General features: G+C 39.3%; 1 long non-coding RNA gene across 2 annotated transcripts in view; it reads left to right on the top strand.

Annotated features, from left to right (window-relative positions):
- The first annotated feature begins 941 nt into the window (after positions 1-941).
- Positions 942-25,084, top strand: part of LOC130455074 (uncharacterized) — a 29,098-nt gene continuing 4,955 nt past the window's right edge. The window contains exons 1-3 of one of the 2 annotated variants that reach the window (XR_008912911.1): positions 942-1,261; positions 7,492-7,549; positions 16,352-16,490. This is a non-coding gene — a long non-coding RNA (uncharacterized LOC130455074). The remainder of the gene's footprint in view (positions 1,262-7,491; positions 7,550-16,351; positions 16,491-25,084) is intronic. The other variant, XR_008912910.1, reaches the window with a different exon arrangement.

Below are 25,084 nucleotides of genomic sequence, written 5' to 3'. Positions count from 1 at the left end.
AAAAATCTAGATTATATTTCAGTGAAGTAAACAGAAACAAAGAAAGGTTACTCCTACACTGGCTGCTTGTTTTTTGGTTAGGTCTTGGTTAAGTTGTTTTTAATATAGAGATGAAATATAGTTCAGTGAAGTAAACAGAGACAAAGAAACATTAAGCTCTTATTGTGTTTGTTTTTTGGTTAGGTCTTGGTTGAGTCGTTTTAAAAATCCAGAGAAGGTTATAGTTCAGTGAAGTAAACAAAGAAAGATTAAGCTCTTACACTGGCTGTTTGTTTGTTTTTATTTTTATTTTTATTTATTTTTATTAGGTTTAGGATTTTTCCAGTCTAGGAAACTCCCAGTGTGCGAACTCCCTGTATCATCCCAGATTAGCAATTTATAGTCTCAGAGAGTGGGCTGCTTGAGTTAAGTGACTTCCTGATGCCCATGCAGAGCTTGATCCCTGGTCAATTCCAAAGCTGCCCCTGTATTTCTCCAGCCTCTTGGCCTCTCAACCAGCTTTGATGTGGGGCAAGTTCCTTTGTCTCTTTGCCCCTCACTTGCCGCCTTTGTAAGATGCAGGTTTCCAAGTAGATGATTTGTTAGGGTCTTCCAGAGGTAGTAGTCTCATCCCAGAGTTCCTAAGAACTCTGCTTTATTGAAGATATTTTTTAGAAGAATTTTCTTCAAATACTGGTTGCTAGAATGAGTCAGTCACAGGGAGATTTTTGTCTCTAAACACTCAAATGGGGCCAAGGACTACTCATGTGTCTACACATGTACATACACACAGTACGTACACACACACACACACACACACACACACACACACACACACACACACACACACTCACTCACGCTGTCTTCAGATCCACTAAGCAGCACTTGGAAGGTTAACCATTTCTGCTGATAGCAGTATTCTGGTCTTCTCTGGATGGCCAGGGCTTCCCACGTATAGCTCTAGTGCCCCCTGCTGTCCCTCAGAGAGATTCTCCTGGCTTGAATTCCGAAAGAGCCATCTTTCAAGGCGAGTGAAACATTCCTTCATGTTACAGTATTTATTTGATAGCCTCCAAATAATGGAAATTGCAAGCCTCCCAGTAATTTACCCTCAAAAGTGCTCCGCGCTCTGTGGGCAGTCAATAAATAATGGTGACTGAGTGAACAAAGCCCCCCGCTATTTCTCTGGTTTCCAGAAGTCGTTGTATTTCTAGACAGAGTCAGCACTGGATCATGACCCGGAGGTATAAAATAGGCTGAGGAAAGCTCGGAAATGCATCTGGTGAGTAACTGGGCATTTGATACTTCTCAGACCCCTGTGAAAAGGCATGAATGAAATGTTTTACAGGTACAGTAACCTTACCCGGGCAGAGGCTCCCTCAGCTAATAGACAGCACTGGCCCTCCGGCAAATTCACCCGTGTTTCTTTTTTATAAAGGATTTTTGAAAACTGCCTAGAGAAAGGAGGATAGATAGAGTTTTCAGAAGGCAGATAATTTCATGAGAAGGCTGAGAGGTATGAATAAAGGCAATGGGAGACTCCTGGCTGCTTTGTTGGCTCTATATTACAGAGTAATTTTCAAGGAGTGATTTAGAAACTGAATAGCTCCTAGGAAATGGCCAAATGAATATGAATGGATACTCTTTGGGTGGCCCCTGCTAGGAATGCTTTTAGTCATGGGATTCTATATTTAGAGCTCAGAGACCTTGATATGACCTTGAAAAGTCCAGTGTCTTGTGGATGACTAATTTGGAGATCAAATGACTTGCCAAGGGTCACTAGTAAATAGAACTGAAGTCTGAACTCAAGTCCTCTGACTCTAAATCAAACTACTTTCTCACTCAGCACTTCAGGTTCATTTCAAGTGTAGGCTCAATGCCTCCTCCTACAGGAAGTCTTACCTGATCTCCCTACATGTTCTTCACCTTCCCTGAGATTACGTGGTGCTTTCTCTGAATTTATGTTGTTTATACTTATCTTTACACTTATTGCTTTCCCTTTAGTAGAATGGAAACTCCTGGACTGTTTCACTTTTGTCTCTTCTTTCCAGAGCCCAGCACTGTGTTTGGTAGATAGAAAGGTTCAGTAAATCATAATGAATTAAGCTCTAGTTCATTTTCAGTTGGGTGGGTACAACTTTCACTGAATAACCAAGTTTAAGTAGCTTTAAAACCTGATGGATTTTTTATTTCCTGAAAATAATCTGAATTGAAAGATACCTTAGAGGCCATCTGATCCTGCTCAGTGGGCAGCTAGATGGTGCACTGTAAATTGAGTGCCAGGCCTAGAATCAGGAAGAATCTTCCTCAGTTCAAATCTGGCCTTGGTCACTTTAGATATATAACCCTACGCAAGTCATTTCTCCTTGTTTTCCCCAGTTTCCTCATCTGTCAAATGAGCTGGAGAAGGATACCATTACAATGTATTTACCAAGAAAACCCCAAATGGGGTCATAAAGAGTGGGACACATCTGAAATGACCGAACAAATCCCACTCACATCTGAAAGAAGAGCCTCCTTTCAACCTCCTGTGACTCAACACTTTATGATTCACTGACCTGATAAGTGATCATCTAACCTTTGGTTCATGTTGGGGAACTCATTATTTACCCTAGTAGCACCTTCTTTTCCCTTCAGAAGGTTTTCCTTTCATGAACTTACATTTGCCTCTCCAGCTTCGAAATATTTACTAGTTCTTCAGTCTGGGGTCAAGCAGACCATGAGACAATAATTGAGGACTGTCATTATGTCCCTACCCTTCCCTTTGTCCCCCATCCAAGTCTTTTTCAGGATAAGCATTTCTATTTCCTTCAACAGATCCTCATGCTGGTCTCCCTCCTCTGTATGTCCCTCGACTCTAACAATGTATAGTGCTCCAGATGTGGTCTGAGCAGTAGTATTATTGCTCTCTCCTTGCTGGGCACTTTTGACCTATGATCACATTTGCTTTTCTTGTTGCCACATCACATTGTTTCCTATTGAGCTCATGGTCTAGTCTCCCCAGGCTTTAAGTAGATAATCACATCTGATGGGAGGACCTGCAATCAACTTGGTCTGTCACCTGAATGAAAACAAAAAATCAAAGTTACTTTAGTTGGAGTCATGGGCAATCAGATGCCTTGGACAAAGCCCATGTTTTCTAATCAAATAGAGCTGTGCAGGCAGTTCCTTGGCTTATAAACACTTGAAGAACAAGCAGCTGTCTGAACGGTTATGAACATAAGCCAATCTTCTAGAGAATCTGAGGCCAGAATTGAAGGAAGACAAGGTGCTCTGTTTTTAATGATCAGTGGACTCACAGGAGATCTGCAATGCTTCTGGGTGTTTGTTTCCAATTTCTTCCCCATTCCCCACCCTATTCTTTTCAATTGATGATGCCAGTGGGCCCTTTACTCCCCAAATAGAAGATTGTACATACTCCCTCTTGGAATAATTTCACATGTACTTTGAATTTATTTGTGTACCCATTAACTCCCCTCAGTAGAATGTATATTCTTTGAGGGCTGGACACATTTTCTTTTTGTCTTTGTATCCTTTAGGGATACAAAGAGTTTGGTACATTGAAACTCTTTTGGGAATGAAAGAAGCAAATTTGTGGGGTAAATAAAGTACTAGATTTGAAACCTAAAAGGCTTGGGTTCAAATTTGCCCTTCTCTGACTCTTTACCTGAGATCTTGGGCTAGTCATTTAGACTTTACTTGAGTTTCAGTTTCCTCATCTATAATATAATGGTAGTGGAAGGGCGGCATGATTTAGGCTAGTTAGTTTCCTCAATATTTCCTTTCAGTTCAAACCTATGGATTTATGATCTTATATACATGTTTGTTGAAACAGAAAGAAGCTGTGGAAATCAGAAACAATTTAGGAATAATAATTCCTAAGCATAAGCAACCTGCTTAATATGCCCTTATTCCATATCCACCCCAGTATCTGTGCCATATTCTGCTTGGATTTTTTGAGTGTTTATAATTATATAGATTAGAGATTCATTTGGGGTTTATATCTTTAAGACTTTTTGTGTATCCTAGAACTCTTGGGCAATTTGGTGAAGCCTATGACCCTGTTCTCAAAATAAAAGCCTTAAAAGCATAAAACAAACAACATAAGATTTCAATTATATTGTAATTATAATTATATAATATAAACCAATTATATCAAAATACAATTACCCAAATATTTAAAGAACAAGGTCAGAGACTCTAGGTTAAGAGCCCTCTGCATTAAGTAAATACTTTTGCTAGGGTTAGCACCCATCAGTTACTTAGAGTGGTGTGATTTACTTTAAGCCATTTGATATCCTCCTAAGGCTGAACTGAAAGCCTCTACCCTGAAGAAATGAGAATTTGATGAAGGGAGGGAAAAAAGCTGATTTAAAAACCTAGCCTTCTTTGGAAGGGAGGCAGATAGGGCAGAAGTGGGATGGTACTCTCCTGGGAGGTGTAAGGAGGTCCTTCAGGGGTCTAGGGAAAGGGTGATGAAAGGGAAGGAAGAAGGGGGGAACCAAAGACAAACCACCTATTTAAAATTTAGCTTAGAGCTGGCCCAGAGCCTGGAAAAGAGGGGTAAAAATGACCTTCTTTCTCCTGCATCACATAGTCCCTCCCTCACTCTCAGAACTAAGTTAAAAGCATTTGTATCATAGCTCAGTTGAATTATGAGTTAAATAGATTCTAAAGCTCAGCTAAGATCCTAACAACTATTTATCGCCATTGTCTCTTTAGAAAAGTGTGTTTGGAGTTCCTAGGAACTTACTTACAAACAAACTTTTGGAACATGACCCATTTGTCTGTACTGTCTGTAGTATTTTGACAACTGACTTTAACACAAAACAGTACAAAATTCAGTATGCTATCTTGCCTTGGACACTATTTATGGACCCTGAGTTGGTAGAAGTAACAAACATAAGTTTATGTAAGAAGATCTTACCTGTAATGGGCCCCAAAGCCTGCTGAGATTTGGGGGGTAGTAATCTTAAACTATGAGCCAAGGGGAAAGGTGGCATACCAGATTAGTGTCCTGGTATCCTCTGATACCTACTAGATATGTGATACTATGCAAGTCACTTAATCTTCCTTCCTTCCTTCCTTCCTTCCTTCCTTCCTTCCTTCCTTCCTTCCTTCCTTCCTTCCTTCCTTCCTTCCTTCCTTCCTTCCTTCCTTCCTTCCTTCCTTCCTTCCTTCCTTCCTTCCCTCCTTCCCTCCTTCCCTCCTTCCCTCCTTCCCTCCTTCCCTCCTTCCCTCCTTCCCTCCTTCCCTCCTTCCCTCCTTCCCTCCTTCCCTCCTTCCCTCCTTCCCTCCTTCCCTCCTTCCCTCCTTCCCTCCTTCCCTCCTTCCCTCCCTTCCCTCCCTTCCCTCCCTTCCCTCCTTCCCTCCTTCCCTCCTTCCCTCCCTTCCTTCCTTCCTTCCTTCCCTCCTTCCCTCCTTCCCTCCCTCCCTTCCTTCCCTCCCTCCCTTCCTTCCTTCCTTCCTTCCTTCCTTCTGTTTTCATATCAATTCTAAGAGCAATAAGGGCGAGGAAATGGGTGTTAAATGACTTGCCCAGGGTCATATATCTAGGAAGTGTCTGAGGACATATTTGAATCCAGGTCTCCCCGGCTCCAGGCCTGGCTCTGTCCATGGAACCACCAAACTACCCTTCACTTACTCTTTCTGATCTTTAGCTTCCTCATCTATAAAATGAGAAGATTGAATTCAGTGACCTCTATGGGAGCTTTAGCTAGGCTACAAGCCTAGGTAATCTGGGCTATAGTTTTGTGGTCATCACCAATGAGCTATGTGAACTCAAACAAGCCATTTTTCTGGATCTCAATTTCCATGAATACAAAAACAAGAGGGTTTGATTGCATGATTTCTAAGATCCATTCTAGTTCCATGAGGCTTCATAATTTTATACTTGGTAAGGCAGGTAGAAGTTAGCATGAAGTAATGGTCTCATGTGCTCCATTTGTCAATATTCTTTCTGTAGCTTTGTTATTTAGGATTCTCCAAAGATTTTTTGGGCAGCGCACTGGGTAGAGGAAAAGGGAATAGTTTAAAATGTCCCTGACTTTTTCACAACCAGAAAGTTTAGTGATTTTAGCATTGTGGTTATTTCCTCTTCTGATACAAATCAAAAACCCTAGCTACCTTTGTAAATAATCTTTCAGAGCTGCTGTGGTCTCCCTCAAACCTAAATATTTGGCATATAAATACCTTGACAACTTAAATACATAACCTTCTGGTTATGAGCATCTTTGTCCATGACTTAGGAAGGGGCAGTTTAGAGGACACATTTAACCATAGTTTAAGAGGTTTTGCTAGCAAGGCTGTAGGCCTGACTCACAAAAGGGCTAAAGTAATATCTGGAGTTATGGAATTTAAAAAAGCTGAAACCCCTACCTTCCATGTGAGGAAGAAGTTGAAGAACAGCTACATGACACTAGACCTTTAGAAGAAGGTAATGGAGAATCATCAAAGAGTAACTCAATGTAGAGAATCAGTAGCAGATGATGCAATAGAAAGATCAGAACAGAAAAGGATAAGAATATTGTGTAATAACATATATAGATAGTATCAACTGACCAGCAAATGACATCAATGACTTTGTTGGAAAATAGCAAGTGTTGACATCAGAGGTAGAAAGTTTTTCCAACTGGGATATGAACCTAGGGAGCATGGTTTGCCCTTGTGTAAGTGTTTCCTATATATGTGCCCTTTCCTATATGTATTCCCTGGCTATGTGTACCTCTCAGATATGTTCTATCTTCTGTTCATATTCTTTGGTTTCACATATTCTACATGAATTCTCTTTCACATCAGTGGAATATGTGGGAGAAAGTATCTGTGGGTGTACGTGACCTGTTTTTTGCTCTTTGGACTGACAGTCCAAATCTAGGTGGGGCCCCTAGTTTGGATTTGTACACAGGACATGCATAGGTATGTTTTGTTTTCTCTTTGTCCACTGGGACAACTTTTACAAAAGTGATTGGCATCAGAGAGGTCAAATGTTTTGAGATAGATTTCTGCTATGGTCCCAAACTGGGTATCTCATTGAGCCCCTAGGACAAAGAGGTACAGAGAGCTATTACTGTATGGAATAGTGTTGGTCTCAATGTGTAGCTTTATACAGTTACAAATCACCCAGATGATGCAATAAAAAGATCCTGTTATGGAAAAATATGTGGGGGAGGGAATTTCTTTGTCATTTGTTTTGCTACATTGTTTGAATAAATGCCTTTTGCTTTGAACTGATGTGTCTTCTGGTTGGCTGGTAAAAAGGAATGTTGTAATAGGAACCACAAATGTGTTTTTGAATGGGTGATTACCAAAAGAATAGCTTAAACTTGGGTGCATTTTAGGGAACCCTTATTGGCAGGTGGAAGAAGTGATCTGGGTTAACATATAAACATCTTTATGGCTTTTAGAAATCATTTTGGGGGAGTAAAGTCTCAGTAGCAATAGATAGATATATTAAATCTTTTGTTCACCATTCTGAAAATGTATTTTTAAAAATATCTTTATCTTCTGTTTTAGAATCAGTACTAAGCATTGCTTCCATGGCAGAAGAATGATAAGGACCAGGCAACTGGGGGTAAGTGAGTTGCCCAGAGTTACACAACTAAGAAATGTCAGAGGCAGTCCTCAGCCACTTCTTAGCTCCTTCTAACCTCCTTCTCCAGGCCCAGTCTCTAACCACTGAACAACTTCCAAGTGTCTCCATTCTAGAAATATTAATACATTAAAACCTCCCCATCTGCTCTGGGGAGGGAAGATAGCTTTGGGGGGGAAAATTGTCTCTCTTCCAACTTTTCCTATTTTTTTACAGATCCTTCATGTTTCTGTTTTGATTACATGGAGTAAAACCAATTATATAACAAACTATGTAATGTGAGTGAGTTGTGAAATTCATTTTAACATTAAAAGGACAAAGGATCAAAGGCAATTTTTCTGATTAGCGAAATTAAAGATGCTTTTAAAATTCAATTCTGGTTCATTAGTAATGACTTTGCTCTTTCCATTTTGCTCAAATTCCCCTAAATTGAGAATTACTAACCACTATGTGGAAGTTTCTGCTGCTTACACCACCAAGAGGGAATGGATTCTCTCTGCTGAATACTTTTCAGGAAAGAATATCTTGTATGGTATTAAAAATTGGCAGCAAAAGGAATTCAAATTATTCCGACTAAAATAATTTTCCCTCCATAAAAATCCAATGAGACATATGTTTTAGAGAAAAAGGGGGTGGAAGCTTGGTGTGATTTCTACTATGTTGGTGGTAGAACTCAGGAGAATCCAAATAAATCTATATTTATTTTTTGCTGTATTTCATTGCGAAACTTTATGCCGAAAATCTACCGCAATCACACTCCAGGAGTTCTGTTAATGAATGCCACATGTTAGGCACTCTCTAGTCTTCAGCTCCAGCGGTCGAGAATTCTGTGTTAAAGTCATTCAAATAACAAATAGCTATCCAGGCCCATTTCAGCTGAAGCAAGTCAACTGTATTGAATGTGAGTGAAACATTAATTCTTTATAAGAACATACCCAATTGGCAGATACTCTGACATGTAATACACATTAGTCCACCATTCTCCCCACCCCCACGGATTCATTTTATCCTTTGCTTGAATATGCACTTATATATATATATGCCTATCTCCAATCAACTGAATCTGTCTTTGGGGTATCACTTACATGTACTTACAACCCATACATTTTTAAAGAGACACATGCATGAGAATGGTTCTATTTCTTGGAAGTGTTAGTTCATCATTATTTCCATTTGTTCTACAGAATGTACTTGCAATTTCTTTTCTCCCTTTGGGAACTCTCTTGTCCTTCTCTGTCCTTTGGGCTCTGTCAATCCTTCCACTGCCTCTCCTCCCCCTCACTCCTTTCCTTTTTTTTTTCCCTAAGGCCTTAAAAATGCAGAGGAAGGAGAATATTACATGCTGGCATTGGACAGAAAGGGACACCTGGGGCTAGTTTTGGCTCACAAAATTAAGAAAAAAATTCAAGGAATGGAAAGGGAGAGACAGACCCCTTCTCAGAGACTGTTGCCTCACTATAGAGGGTATTCACATGGGACAAAGTCTTTCTTTTGAAAGCCAGTCTTGGAAAGCAGAGAGACAGGAAATGCAGAAGGGAATAAATCTGTCAGACTCATTTTTCCTTTCTGCTTTTCTGTGGGGTTGTTTGTTGGTTTTTTTTTCTGGATGGCAGCCAAATTCCCTAGTGACTTGTATGAATCCCTTAAACAGAAACAGTGAGTAAAGGTGTAGGGAATGAAAAGCTCCCCTCCCTGAAGGTCCGGATAGTCAGTTAACTTTTCCTGGCCATCAGATTTTCCACTTACCTGAGAAAGGGCACTTCAGTCTTGAAATGTCTGGATGTTCAGCCCGCCTTCTCCTACCCTTCATTCTCCAACAAATCTATAAATCAATTCTAGTCTAAGGCACTAGCACTGAAGTCTAGAAAGATAATTAAATAATGCTCTAGTGTTGAGATAAGACTGGCAAAAAATGGCCATGTGGAAGTCCCATTTTCTGATGGGCCTTCCTTATCCTTTGGAACTCTGTTCCTTGGAATGTGAATTCTGAGATAATATCAGTACTAATGGTGACTTTTCCTTCTCAAATCACAAACCCCTTATTAAAGTCCTAGATTAACATCTCTTGCTTGCATGGGAGTGACCCTATTTTTGCAAGGTCAAGAATTTATTTTTGGACTAGACATGTTTTCACTGATATATGGAACTCCACATGGAGCATTTTCCTCTATCAGTTCAGGTTGGCATCTGCTCTGCAATTTGTGGTCTTAGAGGTTATTGGGGCTTCCCAGGTTTCAAATAGGACAAGGCAAAGGCCCCTATGAGGACCCTGAGAGTTACAACTTGGTAGAGAAAAGAAGTATAAATGTGATTAAGTGACTGGGGCTTTGCCCTAGGTGCAAACAGTGCTGAGAAGAGGATGTGATTCCTCCCATTTCTGTTCTCTTATCCCTGAGCTTCATAGTCCTTCGCTGGCTGCATGAAATTTAATACCACTCCAGAATATCCTTCCACCCCACCCCACCCCAACCATATCTCTCTGTCTTAGAATCACTACTGTGGATAAGTTCTAAGACAGAAGAGCAATAAGGGCTAGGCAATGGGGGTTAAGTGACTTGCCCAGAGTAACACAGCTAGGAAGTGTCTGAGAACAGATTTGAATCCAGGACCTCCCATCTCTAGGTCTGACTCTCAATCTGCTGAGCCACCCAGCTGCCCCTGGGACACTCTTTTTGGCACTGGAAAAGACACACAGTTTGTGTTTTGCATTGTGGGAAGGGCTGTTTGCAGATCTTTAAAATGATGCAACTATTTGGAACTACCAAAAAAAATGTCTTCCCCTGCAAAGTCCTTGTCACCAAAGTCAATGTCAGAAATGAATATACTTTTATCAGTAGAAATGACACTAAAGAAGATGCCTCACCATCTGCTTTGTCACTGCACCCTAAGGACCACTGAACTGAGCCATCTAACTTGCAGCTGAAACCTCCTTGAAATCAAGGACTATCTTTGCAAACTTTTAGGCACTATATAAACATTAGCTATCTTTACAATTGCTATTCAATGATTACTACAGATGTGGTCAAGGAGATGGAGTTCAGAGCCAATGGGGTTCAAAAAATAGAGAGGAGCCCAGGAGGCTGCTGCTGCTTTGTTCTTTTGGTAGCCTCCATGTTTACTATAGTTTTTTTTTCCCCTATAATAAGCTGTTAGAAAATACTTGCCATCTTATTGCTCCTCCCCACTCTGGACATTTCATCTCCTAAATTTGTGCCTTTTCTTTTGTTCCCTGTGCCTGGAAAGCAATTCCTTCTTACCTCCTGGCTTTCCAGATTTCCTTTCAAGACTCAACTTGAATTTTAACTTTGAAAGGCCCCTCCACATCTTCCTATCACTTTTGGTGCTTCCCTCTGATATTGCCTTCCTGCTCTCTACCTGTATCTGTTGTGTATGTGCATACTTGTTTGTGTGTTTGCCCTGTGCAAATGTCAGCCTTTTGAGGACAGGGACCATATACTTGGGGTGTGGGTGTGAAGTGGTTAACATAGTTCTTGGCACATAGTAAGTATTCAAATTCTTATTTGCTGACTGACAACAAATGCTATTTTTCTTTAATTTATTCATACTTTCAACCAGCTGGAATTCTACACCAGCCTTGGACAATAGTTAGAGTGGGAGACCTGAGACTTGCTAAAAAGAGAGAACCAACCTTATTTATACATGAGATGTTGGCCAGGAAGTTGGTCTGAGGTGGGCTGATAGCAAGAATAGTAGTCTCAAGAGGCAAATCAGAAACGTTCATTGTAATTTCCCTTTCTCCCAATCTGTCTTTCCATAAGGTGCCATTTTTTAATACCTAAATAGGCTATGTTCATAGGACCCAGAGCAATAAGGAACCTTAGAACATCATCTAGTCCAACCCCTTGTGCCAAAGAGTAGTGAAGCAGAGAAAGATTTAGGGATTAATTAGTTCCAGGTCACATGGGTAATAATGGGGCAGATCTGAGATTATAATTCCAAAATCTGGGCCCTTTTCTACTGCCCCATGATACAAAGGTATAGCAGAACCTTGCATTTTTGTTGTTCAAAAATGCATGTCCAACTCTTGGTGACTGACTCCCTTTGGGGTTTTCTTGGCAAAGATACTAGAATGGTTTGCCATTTCCTGCTCCAGCTTGTTTTCTAGGTGAGGAACCTGAGGCAAACAGGGTTAAGTGACTAGTGACTTGCCTAGATCTGAGGCCCAATTTGAACTCAGAAAGAAAAGTCTTCTTGACTCCAGGCTCAGAACTCTTTGCTGCTCTTCCTGGCTGTCTCAAGAGCCTTGAATATTCTACCACAAAATAGTTCTAAACTGTCTAAGGAATGATTGTGGGTCTTACCACATTTTTTTGCATCTAGGGATAGAGATATCAGTGTTGCTGTGGGATGAATTTCCTAAGAGTGAACAAAAAAGCAAAAAAATAAATTATTAAGGAGGAAAAACCATGCATTCATTTAATAGAGCTTAATTAAATACTTACTATGTTATGAGTTAAATGCACTAAAGTCCTATTCTGGTGCCTTATTCTATAGTGTTATGATGACGTTGCGTTGTCAACATCTATGCCAATGCAGTATAAACTCTAGAAAATCCTAGCAAGCTGGAAAAGCTTCTGTACATCCAAAGACAAGCCTAGTTAAATGCAGAGAAGTTTATCACCAGTGCCACTGCAAGGTGACAGAGTGTTGAACCAAAAGTCAGAGGATTATAAATTTAGAACTAGAAGGGATCCAAGGCATAGACACTTAGTAAAAGGTCTTCAGAGCTATTGTATGTATTAGGTAGTTTTGGAATTTCAAGGTTAAAAAAAAAACTCTCTCATATGTCCCTTAGGTACAAACACAAAGAATGAAACTATCCCTTCTCCTGAGGAGTTTACATTTTAATAGGTTTAACATGATGAAAGCAATGGCTTTTTTGGAAGGTTAACCAAGGAGGAAAATGCTTGGCAGATTAGAGTAGGAGGAGAATGCAGACTATAGCAGTAAGAAACTGGAGAGAATGGAAAAATATTCAGGCAGTAAATACTGAAATAAAAGGCCTATAGGATCTAGAGCTGGCAGGGATATTGGAGATCTTTTTATTTATCTCTGGTTCAGGGCAGAGGTCTCCTTCCAGAGGGCCCCAGATGATGGTGGTCTGGGGAAGCCATTCTAGATGCTATTCCCTTTGTGTGGCATCTCTAACAGATTCTAATCCCAGGGATAGCATTCATTCCTTAGTTTCAACTTTTAGGTTCAGTTAGGGCTTTTTTCAGGTGAAGAGGGATATAAAAGAGATAACAACTCTCCAGACTTTCAGACCATGTTCTTTTATGTCTGGTTGCCCAGATGAGAATTATGGTAGTCTGTAAACTCCTTGAGGGAAGGGGCTGTCTTTTGCCTCTTTTTGCATCCCTATTGCTTAGCCCAGTGCCTGGAATGGCAATGCTTATTTAATGATTATTGATTGACTGGCAGATTAAATTAAAGTAGGATCAAAATTTGCCCTTGCCCTCCAGTTCAGACAAACATTAGTCTGTCTCCAATCATTTAAAGCATTAAAAGACTTGGCTTATCTCGGTCTGGTAGCACTGATTTAATAAGCATTTATTAGGCACCTACCAAAGCAAAAGACACAGGGCTAGGTACTGGGATTATAAAGGTGAAATGTGACACAGTACCTACTCACAGAAAGTTTATAGTTTAATTGTGGGAGATGGTGCAAGCATATTGATGGAAAGGTGGAGATTTCTTTAAAAAAAAGGTGATAAAAATTTTTGTAGGGAGGGAACAATTTTTTTAAACCCTTATCTTCTGTCTTAGAATAAAAAAAAATATTGGTTTCAAGGCAGAAGAGCAGGAAGGGCTGGGTAGTTGGGGTTAAGTGACTTGCCCAGGGCCATATAGCTAGGAACTATCTGAGATCACATTTGAATCCAGGACCTCCTATCTCCAGGTTTGGCTATCTATCCACTGAGTGACCTAGTTTCTCCTGGGAATGAACAACTTAAAGGAAGGATATCTAATCTAGGTGAACTCCATCTATTTTGTTTTGTGCATTATTTTGTTTGTTCTAAACTGGATAGGGAAACAGCTGAAATATTTGATCCCTCTTTATTGAAGGAAATAGTATCCTTGTCACTTGCCAATATTTGCTATATAAAGGGAAATGGCTACTTTGTAGAGACAGCCAGATGGCACACTAGATAGTGTGCTGGGTCTGGCATCAGGAAAACCTGAATTCACTTCACCTTTGTTTGCCTCAATTTCCTTAACTATAAAATGGGATAATAATAGTACTTACTTCTCAGGGTTGTTGTAAAGATCAAATGAGATAGTCTTTGTGAAGCACTGAACACAGGTCCTGGCACATAGTAGGTGCTTAGAAAATTCTTGTTTCCTTCCTTTCCTTACAGTTCTGGGGAGAGTCTTGAACTGGTGGTAATTATAGAACTCTATAGTAATAGACAATAATAATGTTATTATAATCTATATCCTTTACAAATGCATAAAGGGGGAAGAGGACCTAAAATCATAGAATCATGGATTTAGAGCTGGAAGAGACTTTGGAGATAATAGAACAGGCCCCCCCCCCCTTTTAAAATAAATGAGGAAATTGAGGAAAGGAGAGTCTAAGTAATTTGCTCAGGATCACATAGTTAATAATCTGAGGCAGAGTTTGAACCCAGGTCTTCCTGACTTCAGGTTCAATGATCTATCCACTAAACCATACTGTCTCTCTTAGGAAGTAAATTGCTTCTCAAACCAGTAAGATCTGAGTCCAAGTAACCCTGGGCAATTAAAGTTCTCAGTGCCTTTGGCAACTCTTTGAGATTTATCTTTGTTGGTAGAGGGAGTTGCCATACAGGGAAGCTGACAAAAGTCATCCACTGTATTTGCAACAGTATGTACCTCTCAGATTAATAAATAGGAGGACTAATGGGTTATTTCCCCATTAGGCTGTCATGATTTAGGGAATACTCTCTCAAAAATATTTGAAGCTTTTCCTTTGGAACTTAATCTTTTAAGTGGCCATGAGCCAATGGGAACTCCTTTCTCCTAATATCTCTCACTCCTGACCTCTTCCATGCTGGCTGGCTTATTGATTCTCCAGAACACTGGATCTGTGCCATTAAGGAATGTAATTACTCTCTGAGGTTAGGTGGCATTGATAATCATGCCCTCTGGAAGGCAGAAGGTATTAGCCCCCAAATCCACATTAGATGATGAAATGAGGGCTGCTGAATAGCAAAGCTGGAGCCAAGAAAGGTCAATAACTTTTCAGCCAGTGGATTTTTACAGGGATGAGGCTGTCTAATGGAACAGCACTGATGACTGGAGTATTCAGGCAGAAGAGAAAAATCTTTTCTCTTTCAACCGGCATGTTTTTGTCATAGAAGCCTTGGCTTAAGTGATTTTCTATCTAGTACCATTAGGGAGAAAGCCGCTTGTCTCTGGGCTCTTCCCTCAGGTTGGAAACTGATTTATTTCATTTTATAAGCCTACTTTAAAAAAGGTTTTTTTTTCCTCCAGTTGCCAGTAATGATCACTCTGGAAGTTTATTCTTGTTTTACCTTCTGTATCACGAGGCGTCTGACTCTGCTTATGCTGATTTGCTGTTGCTGAAGAAGAGCAACCTAAATCATTTGCCCCCAAATAGGAATTTCTTTAAATCTTTTACCTTCTGTCTTAGAATCAATACCAAGGCAGAAGAGTGGTAAGGGTTAGGTGCTAGGGATTACGTGACTTGCCCAGGGTCACACAGCTAAGGTGTGTCTATCTTAGCTTCTCCCAAAATATAAATTATTCAATATATAATATTGATTCACTTTGATATGTAAATATTAAATATATTTTATATTGATTAATATTGATATACAAATATCAATATATAAAGAGGCAAGATAGCACAGTGGAGAAGAATGCTAGCCTTGGAATCAGTCAGTTAAGAGGCATTATTAGTAAGGACTTATATGTGCCAAGCATTGGGTTAAGCACACACACACATAAAGAGTTAGAAAAGACAATCTGTGGTCTCAAGGAACTCATAATCTAATGGGAGATCTGGGATTGGGGGATGTCTGGACAAATTCAGTTCTACAAATGTAGCAATAAGGACCAAACTATGATTTTACTGGTATGGGGAATTCCCACGTGAGGTAATTCCCTCTACCAATGCAAACTGGGAATGGACCTGTAACTTTTAGTGTTAGAGAGTTTCTTATAACAATGAGAGGTCAAGTTGTAATTTATCCAGTCATGCAACTTGTATTTGTCAGAGGCAGGATTTGAATTCAGGTCTTTGAAGTTCTATAGTAATTTTTCTATCCATTATACCCTCCTATTTAAGAGAAAGTAATGGAATATTATTATCATAAAAGGTATAAAAGAAACTCCAAGGTCACTCTGAGTTCCATGGCCTACGATCCATTCCAACAAAACTCATAAAGGTGATTAATACCATTCTAGGAAGCTGTTCCATTGCTGGAGAATACTAATAGAATGAAGAGAGCCTATAGGCTGTTAGGTCAAACCTGACAAATAGAATATCTCATCTTGGTGCCCTGAACTGCACTCTGTGGGATAGCTCTTATGTTTATACAACATACTAGTTTTTATGGTGAGAAACTGCATGAGAGAATTGCTCTTAGAAGACAATGAGTGTCAGTAATTACTTGATATTGAAGATGGAGACAGAATCTAGACAAATATTTCCCCCAGCACTAAAATTCTATGTCTCCGGCTTCACAGCTGATCAAAGGCTGGACTGGATTTAAAGGAATAATACTACTCAGTTCCCTCCCTCATTTCTGCTGTCAGTCGCCAGATTCTGATGCTGTTCCCTGCCACCTCTTTGGCATGAGAGAGAAGTCTGATGTGGAGGTCCTTGCAATGAGGGAAGAATGCGCTTCAATCATCTCCCATCCGAATGGAGTCCATCTATGTGAATAGGGGAGAGGTGAGCATACGGTGAGCTGGAAATTCACACTCATCGGCCATTTTAGAGACATTTCAGATTTTTTGACTTCAACCCTGAGAGAAATCTCGCTTTTCCAGCCTGCAGTGAGCTGGGGACTCACTTTTGCCATCTGGTGTAGAGAACGAGTAAAGCACGCAGGCTTGTAGAGCAAAGAAAGGCAGAAACAATTTGAAATGAAAATAGAAGAAAGCAGTCCCTAATCCTGCACCTGCACAAAATGTGATTTCTTGGCAGTACCTTCTAATTAATGTTGCTCTGGCTGGCCAAGAGGAAAAGCCATTCTGTCTTTACATTTTAAAATTACTTACTCTTGTGTGCCACCTTGGTGGGGAAAATAAACCATGCATTTGGAGTTAGAAAATATTTCAATGAGAAAAAGTGGATCCCTGCCAGTAGAAATTCTCTTTCCTTGTCCCAGAAGATCCTATGTGGTTGGATTAGTTACTATACCATCCCAGGAGTCTAGATACAATTGAGGGCAAGGGTAGAGTGGGTGTTTCCAAGGAGAGGACTGATCAATGGTAATGTGGAACCCAAGTCCTTGCTTGATTAACTCCAGATTTGCCATGGCTTAAATTTAGTGATTAGAATGTTGGACTTTTAAGTTAGTAAGACCTGAATTCAAATACTACCTTGGACATTTACTTAGCTGTGTAAATCTGGGTAAATCGCTTAATCTTTCTGTGCCTCAATTTCCTCATCTATAAAATGGGAATAATAATATTATATACCTCATAGGATTGTGAGGATCAGATGAGATTACATATAGATCTTTATATGACTCTCTTCTGCACTTGGTGGTTCTAGTGGCATTGGTTTTCACTACTGTAACCACCGTATTTATACCAGGAGGCGCATCTGTGGGCACATGCTGAAGGACAAGATGACTTAGAAAAGATGAAAGCATGAAAAAGGCATTAACCTAAAGACTTAAACTTTATAAACTCAACATCAATGCTGCATTTATAGAGTCACAAATGGAAGATGGCCATAACTGGGAGGGACCTCAAAGGCCACCCAGTCTCTTCCACTCATTTTATCTTTAAAGAAATTAGGGCCCAGGGAGGCAGAGCATCTTGGCCAATACCGTAGAAGTAGCAAGTAATCAGAAGCAAGGTTTAGGGGGCAGCTGGGTAGCTCAGTGGATTGAGAGACAAGAGGTCCTAGGTTCAAATGTGGCCTCTGACACTTCCCAGCTGTGTGACCCTGGGCAAGTCACTTGACCCCCATTGCCTAGCCCTTACCACTCTTCTGCCTTGGAGCCAATACACAGTATTGACTCCAAGAGGGAAGGTAAGGGTTTTAAAAAAAAAAAGAAGCAAGGTTTAAATCCAAGCCTTTTGGCTCTATGTCTAGTGTTCTTTCTACTGCATCCCATGGCCTCTGAAAGCAGGTTTGCATTTTTTCATAGAATGATAGAATCTGGGAATTGGAAGAGACCTTTGGGAGTTATCAATCCATTCTTCACCTGAACAGTAGATACCTCTATGACACCTTCATCAAAAAACTGTCCTGAATTTGCCAGAAGATCTCAGTGAAGGGAAACCCACCACTTTGTTAGGTAGCTCATTTCTCTTGAACAACACCCTAATTCTTATATTTCATCACAGAAACAGTTTTGTAAGTATTCACTTGTAATGGTGAAAAAAAGAATACAAAAGAAAGGATCAACTTCTGTTTCTCTTTGTTTTCTATCTGTCTATCCATCTAAGTTTTTGTGGTTTTTGCATGTGGTGTTAAAGGGAGAAGAAAAGATATCAGGAAAGTGCTCCCATTTAAAATGGAAATTTAGGTTAATAGCCATCTTTCAAAAACTCTGTCTATCTGAGCTCTGAATCAGATAACAAGAAACAAACACTGTAAGTAACCCCCAACACACCTTGGCTTTTCTCCTCATTCCTTTTCTAATCACCCTAATTCTTCAATTCTAATAAAAGGATCAATATCTTTCATGGAGTCTTCTTTCCCATTTTTTCCTCATGTAAGCTTCAATTTTCAGTTCTGAATTCTCTCCCTAACTACCCCACCCCCCAATGAGAAGCAAGAAATAGGAAACCCATTACATATAAAGTCATGCAAAACATTTCTGTATTAGTCACACTGTAAAAAATGCTAGAAAAAAAAACATACATATCAGTTTGCACTGAGTCCATCATTTCTCTCTCTAGAGATGGATGGATAGCACTTTTCATCCTGAGCCCTTTGGAGTTGCGATGGATCTTGTATTGAGCAAAGCTGCTAAGTTGTGCACAACTGATTTCCATTGCAATATTGCTGTTACTGTGTTCTCTTGGTCCTGCTCATCTTGCATTGTATCAGTTCATAGTTCTTCCTAGATTTTTCTGCAGCTATCCCCTTCTTCATATCTTTCAGCACAATAGTATTCCATCATAATCATATACCACAACTTTTTTAACCAACCCCAATTGATGGGTCCCTCCTCAATTTTTAATTCTTTCCTACCATAAAAAAGAGATGCTATGAATATTTTAGTACATGAGTCATTTCTTATCTTTTTAAAATCTAGACCTAGTAGTAGTACTGTTGGGCCAAAGGGAATGCACAATTTTATAGCGCTTAGGAAATAATCCCAAATTGTTCTTCAGAATGTTTGAATCAGTTCATATCTGGTAGGGCAATATCTAATTAAGCTGAGTGCTGTATCCTTCTTAATTAATCTTTTTTATGTTATAACTAAGCAAACTTCTTGCTAACCCTTATAAAAGTAAAAAATTAAAGGTTGGACTAAATTTATGGAAATGTGGTCACCAAAATTAATCACTCAAGTCAGAATGATTTTTTATGGTAGATTGTTTACAAAAGGAGTGAGAGTAAAAGTAAAGGAAATGTGAAAGGGGATAGAGTAAAGGATCTAACTTAACACACTAAGTATTTTGCTATGGCTCCTGGCTCAATCCAGACAGGGCTAGTTAGTCCTCAGCTTGAGGGCCCTCAGCCTTCAGCTAAGGGCCTGGTGATGAATAAAGCAAGGGCTCCAGCCACTAAGCCTCTCCCAAGACAGCGCCTCTCTGGAGGCTAGTCCCTCCAGAAAGCCAGGAAAGGAGTCAGCTTTTTCACTCACCCACATGGTAGTCCTAAAGGAAGGTCCAAGAGCTGCCTCACTAATGTCAGGGTCTCAGGTCCACGAAGCAAATCTTTCACCAGCTTCCAACTCGAACTCCAATTGGAACTCCAACTGAACTCCAAAGAACTCCCCCTCACAGGAAGTTACAATTGCTTTTAAAGACACTTTGTCACTTCCTGTGCCTTCTTCCACTTTAAGTGGACCAATTGCAGGCTTGGAATTTGCTTAGGACTGCCCAGGAGGCAGTCAGTCATTTCTGATTTGTCACCTACTTTTAGCACATGTGGGTTATAGACCTCCCCCCACTCAAATGTAAAGTAGGGTGTATAGGCTTCTGATGATTAAATCTAAAAGTGGGCATGGGAGAGTTAATCCCATCGTCCCACCCTTAAATGACCTATGAGTATCTCATTTTATTTAAGAATTGCATCTAAATAATCAAAGGACCATTCTGAGTTAGGATCATACTACAACAACTGCACAAATATTTTTATTGGTTTTCTTCCAAGGATGAATTAAGTGGGACAGCTAAGTAGCTCAGTGGATTGAGAGTCAGGCCCAGAAATAGGAGGTTCTGGGATCAAATCTGACTTCAGATACTTCCTAGCTGTGTGACCCTGGGCAAGTCACTTAGTGCCCATTGCCTAGCCCTTATCACTCTTCTGCCTTAGAACCAATAAACAGTGTTGATTCTAAGGTAGAAGATAAGGATTAAAAAAAAACAACCCCCCCCCAAAACCAACCAATGATGAATTAAGATAAAAGTTAAATCATGTTAATATAATAGCAATATAGTTATATAGCAGACAGAATTTAATAATATCCTTTTGAGTTCAACGTCCTTTAAAATTTGGTTTCTGTTTTTTTTTTGGGGGGGGTGCTTTCCCCTTGTATCCCTGATTTTATTAGTTTAGTTAGGAACTTTCTCTACCTATATAGGCTGGTACCTTCTTTGCAATTTAGTATTTGAGAATTGTTTGGGGCATTGAGAGGTTGAGTGATTTGGTCAGAGTCAAACAACTAAGGTATGCCAATGAGAACTGGAGCCTGAGTTTTTATGATATGATATCTATATGTCTCTCCCTGGTTTTTCATTCCCTTTAAAAATATGTCTTTATTCTAAATCCTATAGGAGTATGAAATTTGAGAGATGAACTGATGCCACTGGGCCTGACCATGGAAAATTTCTGCAGCAAGGGGCCAGGAAAATAATAAGCATGGGTCTTGCTAGAAAACTCAAATCTAGAATAGATTTCTCTTAGGGTTCCATGGCTTCCCATAAATCTTTCATAGTGCATCAACCCAATATTGGAGGCCTTCCTCTAGGGCTTTTAGTTTTCATGGACATCAGCCCAGTCCTTAGACTGTCCATCTATCATCCTTTGTTCTTGCTGGGTGACATCTTTTCTCAACTTATATTTTCTGATTCTTTTACTACCACTTCCTGTTTATGAGCCATCATTGGCAATATACTACAGCTTCCTTATTTTTAACATACACTCTTCCATCATCTTTAGGGGGTCACATGACATTTTGATTTTTTGGAGGGTAAGGTTTTCCTTGGTTTAGAGCTGTATACCATTATTTGTGTCATGGATTAACCTGGTGTCATTCTAAAATGCAATCCATTCTTTTGTATTTGAGAAATGACTTGGAAGAAGAAGAGAGTCAAGACAGGAATCACAAACGCTTTAGTGAGATATTGTCTTTGAGTGTGGCTCAGTGTGGCTGTATTTAAGTCAAATAATCTAATGGTTTTGTGTAATATAGTAAGGAAGGGAAGGGGAAGAGAATAAGCATTTATATAGCACCTATTAATTTCTAGGCTCTGTGCTAAGGGAATTACAAATATTATCTCATTTTATCCTCAGAACAATCCTTCGAGGTAGGTGCTGTTATTATTCTCATTTGTCGGTCAAGGAAACTAAAACAAACAGAAGTTAATTGACTTGCCTAGGATTGCTTAGTTAGTGTCTTAGCCCATACTTGGACTCGAGAATTTGACCATTTGGTGCTGACTAGAGTTATGGGTGAGGGATCAGGAAATCCATTTTTATAGAGGCTGTCCCAAAAATCTTAGGGAAACCTTAGGAATCCTTACTTCCAAAAGATTAGATTTTCATTGACATTATTACTGCTTCCAATGGTTCTTATGGCAGCCCAACTCATCCTGTGTGATTCTTGTCCATGCCTTTTCAGTAATCTTCCAAAGATGTTTTACTCTTTGTAAAACTCTTTTGTTCATCTCTTCCTTTAAGGTGCAGCTCAAACATCATCTGCAAGAAGCCTTTCCAGAGCCCACCATGTGCAAATGCTTGTAGTTAACTACTTTGATTATATTTGTATTTTTCATTTTATATTTATGCTGTAAGGAGATATACTCATATAGTTGTCTATAAACTTGTGTCCTCTCTTAGGATGTAAGTTCCTTGAGAGTAGGATTTACTTCATTCTTTGTCCCCACTTGCACCTCTCAAGTGCCTGGCACATAGCAGGAGCTTTATAGATGCTTTTCCATTGGATGATGAGCTTCTTGAGAACAGAGTCTTTTTGTCTTTCTTTGCCTTTGCCTATCTTCTTTTGTCTCCCTAAAACTTGATCTCACCAACACTTAGTATGGTTTCTGGTATAATGAGAACTTAATATATATTTATTGAAAGGCTGATTGATTGATCCTCATCATTCTGTAGACTTTCTTCTATGTCTACTAAAAAAAATTGCCAAATGCTTACCTTTAGTCTTAAAATCAATAATAAGAATTGCTTCCAAAGCCAAAGAATAGTAATGGCCAGGCAGTTGGGGTTTAAGTGACTTGCCCAGGGTCACACAGCTAGGAAGTATGTGAAGCCAAATTTAAACTCCTGTCTCTGGTCTTGACTCTCTATCTACGGAGCCACCTAGCTTCCCTTGCACTATGGTTTGTTTTTTTAAAACATTTTATGGATACCAGTGCAACTCAGGGCTTGGTCATCTGTTATCCCTCCTTCCTATATGACTGGGCCACCTGCTCTTCCAATCAGAGATGACATCCTGCCTCCCAAATGTAGCATTCTTGTGTTTACTGCTCATGAAGATGTGATGTAACAGATATGCAATCATTCTAGGTCTTAACACTGTCCTTTGGGTCATTTGCAATTTTGATTCTTGTGAAATAACAGCATTTCCTCATTTGTAGCTATATGGAATCACTGGCAGAAAGGTAGGTGTAAACAAGTGGTTCAAACTAGGGACTTGATAAATGTTTTATTGAATGAAATTAGGGTCAATAGAAACACATTGTCAAGTGTGTTCTAGCCTGATCTCATATTCTCAAACTTATTCTTCATCTGCTGGGTAGCAATTATCCAAGGCATGCATGTATGCATGAATGTTTACACACAGCCTTGCACACACATGTGCCTGTATATGTGGTCATAGGTATGTGTGTATGTACACATATATACACTAACTCACTGGGCTACTGATATTCAGGGATGATTATAATGTGGGAATTTTGTTTTCCCAGTATGGAAAGTTCCATTGATTTTTTAAAAATATTTATGGAGTTGAATGAGAAAGATTTACAGTGTTTCAGGGCTTGATAAAATTAAGACCTGTTGACTTGAGAATGGGAACATTTGGAGACTTTTAAGATATATTGCTTGGGGTTTTCATAGGAGATTCTCTATGACATTGATAAACTATGCACAAGTAGCCTTATTTTATGCTGCCCTTAATGATATTCAGTGATTTGCTGAACAAGATTAATAAAAAAAATTTTTAAATGATGAAAATGATAGCTAGCATTTATATAAGCACTTGCTATGTGCCAGGAACTATGCTAAATGTTTTATAATTATTTTCTCATTTGATCCTCATGATAGGAAACTGAGGCCAATAAGTGACTTGCCTAGGATCACACAGCTGATCCCAGATTTAAACTCAGGTCTCCCTGATTCTAAGCCCAGAGCACTCTTTATATACTGTACCACCAAGGTGATATGCCAGAAACATTTTTAAATTTATGAAATGAATAATATCAACATTTAAATAAATAAAAAGAACATAAGAATGTATATGAAACTATAGACTGTTACATTATTATTTCTGTTCAGTTTTTTTAGACACATCTGGCTCATTGTAACCCATTATATGGTTTTCTTGGCAAAGATACTGAATGGTTTGCCATTTCCTTCTCCAGCTCATTCTACAGATGAGGAAACCGAGATAAGCAGGATTAGGTGACTTGTCCAGAGTTGCGCAGTTAATAAATGTCTGAGACTAGATTTGAAGTCAGGTACTCCAGCCAATGCTTTATGTATTGTACCACCTAACTGTCCTAAACTGTTATATATAATTTGTAAAAGTATATATTGGATTTAACATGATAGCAACAAAATAGCTCAGCTCCTGAATGTCCCTAATAAACAGGATCAGGTTACTGGCTAACAGAACTACCTGCTGTTTAAATTTATAATGGAGGAGCATGTCAATTGAAGTCCTACTCAGATGCTATAAGATAATAGACTATGTGGAGATGGCATTATTATAGAAACCTGGGCCTGGATACAGGAAGTCCTGAATTCAAATCCAATCTCAAACACTTAGTATCTGTGTGACCCTGGGCAAGTTACCTAACCTCCATTTGTCTTAGTTTCTTCCACTACAAAAAGAAGGTAATAATAATAATAATAATAATAATAATAATATTTGTCTAGCAGGGATGTTATGAGGATCCAATGAGATGAACTTTGTGAAAAGTACTTATTCCAGTGCCTAGAGGCACTGTATAAATTCCTATTCTCTTCCTTTCCCCTTTTGCTTGGCAGACTTTCTAGGTTCCAGTTGGAACAAAAAAGAAATCCCTGGGGGCAAAATCTTCAAAGAACTGAGGAAGGAGAGAGGTCCTGAGGTCCTAAGGTCCTGTTCCTAGGGTGACACATTTATACAACCATGAGCAGAGCCAAGAAAGGTTGCTGAATAAGATGACAAAATTCAAGATCTCCCTCTATTCTCACAACTAAAATCTCCATATTAGTTTTAACACCTCTCTGTCAGGTGATGAAGAATTCTTCATCAGAATTTTTTAAGTCTTCGACAGAATTTTTTAAGTCTTTCAATATTCATTAGTTTTATTATGTTGGGGTTATAGTATAAATTGTCCTCCTGGTTATGTTCACTTCATTTTGCATCAGTTATAAAAGTCTTCCCAAGTTTCTCTAAAGCCATCTCTTCATTTCTTACAACACAACAGTGTTTCATGAAAATCACATGCCATAATTTGTTCAGCCATTTCCCAATGAACAGACACCTCACTTAGTTTTGGGTTCTTTGTCACCACAGAAAGGGCTATTATAAATATTTCTATACATATATGTCCTTTTCCTATTTCTTCTATCTTTTTGGGGATAGGTCTAGTTGTATTGCTGGGTCCAAGAGTAGACTTAGTAACTTTTGGAGCATAGTTCTAAATTGCTTTTCTAATAATAGTTGTACCAATTCCCAGCTT

The sequence above is a fragment of the Monodelphis domestica genome, chromosome 6, assembly GCF_027887165.1.
Source record: "Monodelphis domestica isolate mMonDom1 chromosome 6, mMonDom1.pri, whole genome shotgun sequence".
Taxonomy (NCBI): domain Eukaryota; kingdom Metazoa; phylum Chordata; class Mammalia; order Didelphimorphia; family Didelphidae; genus Monodelphis; species Monodelphis domestica.
The sequence above is the reverse complement of the archived record's forward strand: the minus strand, read 5'-3'. Positions and strand labels throughout refer to the sequence as shown.